At 39.1% G+C, this 7,500-nt stretch overlaps 1 protein-coding gene and 1 long non-coding RNA gene across 51 annotated transcripts in view; one reads left to right on the top strand and one right to left on the bottom strand.

Moving 5' to 3' along the window:
• Positions 1 to 610, bottom strand: part of LOC126987304 (uncharacterized) — a 1,446-nt gene extending 836 nt beyond the window's left edge. Inside the window, exon 1 of the long non-coding RNA XR_007740696.1 lies at positions 467 to 610. This is a non-coding gene — a long non-coding RNA (uncharacterized LOC126987304). The remainder of the gene's footprint in view (positions 1 to 466) is intronic.
• The window catches only part of LOC126987300 (transmembrane ascorbate-dependent reductase CYB561-like), a 99,685-nt gene that overhangs the window by 43,273 nt on the left and 48,912 nt on the right, over positions 1 to 7,500 (top strand). The gene's annotated exons all lie outside the window — the stretch shown is intronic.

The raw sequence follows: 7,500 nt of genomic DNA, 5'->3' as shown, positions 1-7,500 counted from the left end.
CTCCAGAACACTTATAATCAACACTACACCACTTAAATGACTTCAGAACACTTATAATCAACACTGAACCACTTAAACCACCCCAGAACACTTATAATCAAACCATTTAAATCTCTCCAGAACACTTATAATCAACACTAAACCACTTAAATGACTTCAGAACACTTATAATCAACACTAAACCACTTAAATCTCTCCAAAACACTTATAATCAACGCTAAACCACTTACATCACTTCAGAACACTTATAATCAACACTAAACCACTTAAATCACTTCAGAATACTTATAATCAACACTGAACCACTTAAATCACTCAAGAACACTTATATACAACGCTAAACCACTTAAATCTCTTCAGAACACTTATAAGCAACACTAAACCACTTAAATCACTCCAGAACGCTTAAAAGCAACACTTAAACCGCTTCCCACCACTTATAATCAACTTTTAACCACTTAACAACCTTATGAACCACTTATGAACACTCGTGAACCGTTTAAGTGCTCCGAAACAGTTCTGAACCACTTTTTTGGAACCCGGGCGAAGCTTCACTTAGACGGGAGCGAGACGCGACACTGTACACTTGTCTCGCGGGAGTGCCAGAGAGAGAGAGAGAGAGAGAGGGGGGGGAGGGGAGGGAGGGTTCGAAGCTCCGCCCACTCGTTTCGGAACAAATATTCGCCATTAACATCACAGCTCCGAGCCCTCTCATTGGTCCTTCCTCCTCCTCCTCCTCCTCCTCCTCCTTTATTCCTCCATTTATCATCGTTTCTCTACTCTCATTCCTTGTCTTCTCTGTCTTCTCTCTCTCTCTCTCTCTCTCTCTCTCTCTCTCTTCCTTTCTTTCCTCCCTCCTTCTTTCTCCTTCCTCCCTTCCCCCTCTCCCTTCCTTTTCTTCCTCCTTCTCTCCATCTTTTCCTCTTTTCCTCCTGTTTTTTCCTCCATTCTTCTTTCCTTCCTTCCTTCCTTCCTTCCTTCCTTCCTTCCTTCCTTGTCAACCTCCCTTTCTCCCTTTCCTTCCTTCTCTCTCTCTCTCTCTCTCTCTCTCTCTCTCTCTCTCTCTCTCTCTCACCTTTTGTTTCCCATAACCCTGAGAGAGAGAGAGAGAGAGAGAGAGAGAGATTAAAGATCTATTATGGTAATTCTGTCAAAGTTTATTAGTTCTCTCTCTCTCTCTCTCTCTCTCTCTCTCTCTCTCTCTCTCTCTCTCTTACACCCTCCCTTTCCTTCCCTCCCTTATTCCTTTCCCTCCCTCCCTACCGTTTTTCTCTCCACCTCTCCCTCCTTTCCTTTTTCCTCCTTTCCTCCCTTCCTCCTTTTTCTTTCCTCCTCCTCTTCCTCTCATACTGAAGGAAGAAAATGAAGTTGAAAATAATGGAAAGGAAAAAGTTGAAGGAAAATATAAAAGAAAAGTGAGGGAAAGGAAGGAAGGAAGGAAAAGAAAGAAAGCAAGGAGGAAGAAATTAAGAAAGAAGGAAAATAAGATCGAAGAAAATATGAAAGAAGAAAAGATAAAATACTGAAGGAAAATGTTTGAAAAGTGACGGGAAAGGAAGGAAGGAAGGAAAAGAAAGAAAGCAAGGAGGAAAAAATGAAAAAAGAAGGAAAATAAGATCGAAGAAAATATGAAAGAGGAAAAGAGAGAGAAGGAAAACAAAAAATACAATATAAAGAAAAAAGAAAATTAAGGGAAAACTCGAGGAAAATAAAGGAAAAAAATATATAACAAGAAGAAAGAAGAAAAAAAAGAGAAGAAAGGAAAGTGGAGGAAAAAGAGAAAAACAATAAAGGAAGAAAAGAAGGCATTGGAAGAAAGAAACAGAGAAAGAGAAGAAGAGGAAAGAAAGGAAGACAATAAAGAAAACAGCAATAAGGACTAAAAACAGGAGAAGAAAAAAAAACGGAGAACCGACGAAGAAAAGGAAAAGAAAATAAAGAAGAAAAGGAAGACACAAAAAACGAAAGAAAGGAGGAAGGAAAGAGAAGAAAAAGAAGACAACGAGAAAGAAGAAAATAATGAAGAAAAAGTAAAAAGAAAACAAAACATATGAAAATCAAAAGGAAGAAAAGAAAGAAAAAATATCGAAATCAAGACAAAATCAAGACAAAACAAAGGGAAGAAAACGAGGAAAAAAGAAGAAAAAAATAATTAGAAGAAAGGAAGAAAATGATAAAGACAAGAGAGAAGAGAAAGGAAAGGAAGAAAAGGAAAAGAAGGAGGGAGAAGAGAAAGCAGGGAGGAAGGAAGAAAAGGGAGGAAAAAGAAGAAGGGAGCAATAGGAATGAGGAGAGAAAGAAGGGAGGAAGGAAAGGAAAGAGAGGGAAAGGAGGGGAAAGATGGAGAGAAGGAAGAAAAGGGAGGGAGAGAAAGAAGGGAGGAAGGAAAGGAAAGGGAGGGAAAGGAGGGGAAAGATGGAGAGAAGGAAGAAAAGGGAGGGAGAGAAAGAAGGGAGAAATAGGAATGAGGAGAGAAAGAAGGGAGGAAGGTAGAAAAGGGAGGGAAAGGAGGGGAAAGATGGAGAGAAGGAAGAAAAGGGAGGGAGAGAAAGAAGGGAGAAATAGGAATGAGGAGAGAAAGAAGGGAGGAAGGAAAGGAAAGAGAGGGAAAGGAGGGAGAAAGATGGAGAGAAGGAAGAAAAGGGAGGGAGAGAAAGAAGGGAGGAATAGGAATAGGGAGAGAAAGAAGGGAGGAAAAAGAAGAAGGGCGCAATAGGAATGAGGAGAGAAAGATGGGAGGAAGGAAAGGAAAGGGAGGGAAAGAAAGAAGGGAGAAGAAGAAAAAGAACAAGAAAACGAAGAAAGAGGAAAATAGGAGGAAAGAAAATTAAGAAAAAGAAGGAAGAGAGAAAAAGTATTAAAAAATGTAAAGAAAAATAATGAAAGAAAGGAAGACAAAACAGGAAAAAAGAAAAGAAAGAAAGAAAAGACACGAAAAATAATAAGAAATAAAGAAAAGAAAAGATAAGAAAATAAGGAAGGAACAAGACAAGAAAGACAAGAAAACAAGAGGAAAGAAGACAAAAAATAAAAAGAAAGAAAGATACGAAGATAAAGAAACAAGACAAGAGGAAAGAAGACAAAAAAGAAGAAAAATAAAGACAAGGGAAGTAAAACAAAAGAAGAAAAATTAAGGTTAAGAAAGAAAACAAAACCAGGCAAAGAAAACACAAAGAAAACAACCCAGACAAAACAAAACAAAGAAGAAAAGAAGAAAACGAGATGAGAGAGAGAGAGAGAGAGAGAGAGAGAGAGAATAAAGAAAATAATAAAAAGAAAAACAAAAAGAAACGAGGGTAAGCTAAGAATGTAATATAACAACCAAAACAAAAGACAAAAACAAAGAAAACAAGAAGAAAAGAAAAAAACGAGGTAGGAGAGAAAATAAAGAAAATAAAGAAAACAAAAACAAAATATCCGAAGGTAATCTTGAGCGTAACATAACATCCAGAACAAAAGACAAACAAGAAAAAAAAGTCAACCAGGGAGGGAGAAAAAAAAAAACCGCCAAAAATTCAAACATTCAAATCATCCCGCACATCGCGAAACCCAAGAACCGCGAAGTTGGGGTTAGCGCGCGAACCGTGAGTGGCGGGCGGGAAACAGCTGCGCGGTGGTCCATTAGCCTAGCGGAGGGCGGCGCATGTGCGGAGGAGGCTAGGAAGGGCAGGCTGCGATGTGGGCGTGGCTAATAAAAGAGGGGAGGGAGTGGAAGGAAGGAAGGAAGGAAGGAGAGAGTGAATGGAGGAAAGGAGAGAAAGGAAACGATATGGAAGAGAAGAGAGAAATAACAAAACTTACGAAGAGAGAGAAAGAAACGGGGAAGGATGAAAAGAAGGAAGGGAAGGAGAGGAAGGGAGATAGGTATGGGCGTGAAGGGGAAGGAAGGGAAGGGAAGGGAGGAAGGGAGGGTATGGGTGTGAAAGGGAAGGGGAAGGAAAGGAAGGTTGGGTGTAAGGATAGAGGATTTTCGTATATGGATGGGTGTGATTCTGGATATATATTATTACTTCTACTGTTACTACTACTACTACTACTACTACTACTACTACTACTACTACTACTATTACTATTACTACTACTTTTATTGATGTTATTGTTGTTTTCCTCGTCTTTTTCTTCTTCTTTGTTTTCTTCTTCCTCTTCTTCATCATCATTGTCATCTTCTTCCTCTTCTTTTTCTTCTTTCTTTCTTTTCCTCCCTTTTCTTTCTTCCTTCCTCTCTTCTCTCCTTTCCATTTCTCTCTTCCTTTCTTCCTTCTTTTTTTCCTTCTTTTCCTCTCCTTTTCCTCCTCTTTTTCTCTTCTTCTTGTTCTTCTACTTCCTCTTCTTTTTCTTCTTCCTTTTTCACCATTTCCTCCTCCTCCTCCTCCTCCTACTACTACTACTACTACTACTACTACTACTACTACTACTACCACCTCCTCCTCCTCCTCCTCCTCCTCCGTAAAATTAATAAGAAAGGCAGCAACTGACCGTATCGAATCAGCCATATTGAGAGAGAGAGAGAGAGAGAGAGAGAGAGAGAGGCGTTTCCCCTAATCCGCTTTCCCTTCTAATCGTTTGTCATCTGTTTGTTTTGTTTTCTTATTGTTTTGGACGAGGAGGAGGAGGAGGAGGAGGAAGAGGAGGAGGAGGAGGAGGAGGAGGAGAGGTTATTGAAATCGGGAACGTTCATATTTATCCCTCTCTCTCTCTCTCTCTCTCTCTCTCTCTCTCTCTCTCTCCCCAACAAAGAATTATTTACAGTCTGTTAGTATAATTTGTCTACAATGATCTCTCTCTCTCTCTCTCTCTCTCTCTCTCTCTCTCTCTCTCTCTCTCTCTCTCTCTCAATGGTCAACCCTCTCGTATTTTTGTTTTTCTTCTTCTTCTTCTTCTTCTTCTTCTTCTCTCTCTCTCTCTCTCTCTCTCTCTCTCTCTCTCTCTCTCTCTCTCTCTCTCAATGGTAAACCTCGTAATTTTCTTCTTCTTCTTCTTCTTCTTCTTTCTCTTCTTCTTCCTCTTTTTCTTCCTCTTTTTCTTGTTTTCTTCTTCATTATCTTCCTTTTCTTCCTCTTTTTCGTCTTTTACTTCATCTTCTTTTTCTTCTCTTTTCTTCCTCTTCCTCCTATTCCTCTTCCTCCTCCTCGTCTTATATTTTCTTCTGCATGAAAATATAAGAAAAAAATAATATTGACATGGCTTCCCGGCCGGCAGTGGACGAGTATAGACGTGAAGCAGACATCGTTTTGTCTGTTTTGCGTCCACAAGTGTCCGCTTTGATTGTTAAATTCCTGTTGTTAGATATTTGCTTTTAATTTTTGAATGTTGGTCGCCTGAGATATGATTGCAATTAATATGGACCCGTACGCAGAAGTTTCTAACGTGCCGGACGCGTATCGGACTAGTATCATTTCGTCTATTTTGGGTCCACAAGTGTCCGCTTCGCTGTTTATTATTCCTATGCTGTTAATTTTTAAATGCGAGTCGCCTGATTTATAATTCCAATTATATTGTACATATGTACATCAGTAATTAATTGCATGCAGAACTTTCAGACATGCCGTAAGCGTAACGGACTAGTGCGGACGATATGATCGATCGAGTTACAAAAATCCGTTTGAGGCCGCGTGACGGACTAGTGCGGACGAGTTACAAATAATTGTTAAATTGTCACCACGACTCAGTGATCTTAGCGCTGTAGACTTAACTCAATGACTGACATGTCGTGGGTGATAGAACTCTATGCCCTTAACCTAACTTAAGCCTAATATAGACATACCGGGCCCAGCGGGGTTCGAATCGTCTTCCCTGTGGACTCCGGATCAACAGCGCCTTAGCTCACTGAGCCGTGGTGACAACGTGTACAAGAAGCCTTTCGACCGTTCATGTTCCAATCATTTTATGTTTTCTTTCACAACCGGATAAGTTAGAGAAGCTAATAAATGATGTTTATTGTACAAATAGATAGATAGACAGATAGATATATAGATATATCAAATCATATTCACATTCATTCATTCATATCACAAGTGTAATAGCATAAATTAGTGGATGTTCATTTATAGTATTTTCCTTTTTAATTAATAGCACTGCATGTATTACCCCCCTGGCTTCCAGGTAGCTGTACGTACGTGTACAATTAAACATATTGATGGCTATAGATGCCGAGTATATATATGTCCCCAGCACATTTGCACTTATATATATATATATATATATATATATATATATATATATATATATATATATATATATATATGCAGCATTAATTGTGTTACTTAATTCATTGTTCCAGTCACCCTATTAATCGATCGTCCTCTCATAGCCTTCTAGTTACTCATGTTTTCTATGTAAGCCAATTATAGGGCCAACTCTTGAAGACTACGGTCGTTATTGCGCAGCCATTAATAGAGGCAGCATCGCTATTATCGATATTTATTTTATGCATAGTGCCATTATGAGCTTATAGATGGGTGGCACATTTGATTTTTGTCAGTTGTAAGCAACCATCCATTCTCTTCATTCTTCTCATTCTTAATTTGTATTGAATCGACGTACGTACGTGTCATGCAGAATTAACTCGATCATTAGTTCTTACTATTTAGTTAGTAGATACGATACATATGATGGAAATTTAATTACTTAGAAGAGGGAGGGAGGCTGCGCGACTCCCTTGCCTCCTTTAAGTTCACCATATGGTAACCATATGCATGCATGCATTCTTTAAAGAACGATTAAAGCATCCTCAAATCAAGTCATGTCGAAGGCAAATCTAGTCATTTATGATAAATATTCTTACCTTTCTTCGTTGTCGTATTTAGTTTCTCTTATTTTTCCTTGTCATTTTTTTTCATTTTCTCCCATATTTTTTTAATATTTATTATATAATTATTTTTTTTCCCTCGGGTCTTTCTTTGTTTCATCTCAGAGTCTTCCGGTTTCCACTTTATTTTCACATTTTTCTTCCTTACTCTCTAATAGGAAAAAGGAAAGATAACTGCACAATCATTTTATTTTTATTTATCAGTCATAATCGTGCAGCACGCAGGCGTGTTGTAGTGTGCTGCGCTGGTGGCTATATGATCGATCGAGGCTGCTTAAGTATAGGGCAGGGCCATTCTTGAACGTGAGGGTACAGCTGTTATAGATGACACTTAGAGAGTTATGGCGCCATGAAACCGCGGCAGCTCCTATAAAAGCAAGAGAAAAAAATTATTAGTAGTATCATATACCACAACTAGCTCTTATTATTATTCCCTACTTAATTCTCCCACACCATGCACACACCGGTGTCGAGGCCCATCCATCAGCTGGCTGGCCGAGCCTTCCTTCCGGTCTCGATCTGTAACGTGAACACAGTTAATTGTCTGGCTGCCCGTGGGGCTGATTGAGACTTAGCAAACAAGGTAATTAGGACCTGAATATATAAAAAAAAAAGTTACCTTGGATGCATGTGTAGGCCTATAGGTGTCCCTCATAGGCACTTATGAGTACTCGACCCGCTAGGTCGGCGCC

This window comes from Eriocheir sinensis, chromosome 64 (genome assembly GCF_024679095.1).
Source record: "Eriocheir sinensis breed Jianghai 21 chromosome 64, ASM2467909v1, whole genome shotgun sequence".
Lineage (NCBI taxonomy): Eukaryota > Metazoa > Arthropoda > Malacostraca > Decapoda > Varunidae > Eriocheir > Eriocheir sinensis.
The sequence above is the reverse complement of the archived record's forward strand: the minus strand, read 5'-3'. Positions and strand labels throughout refer to the sequence as shown.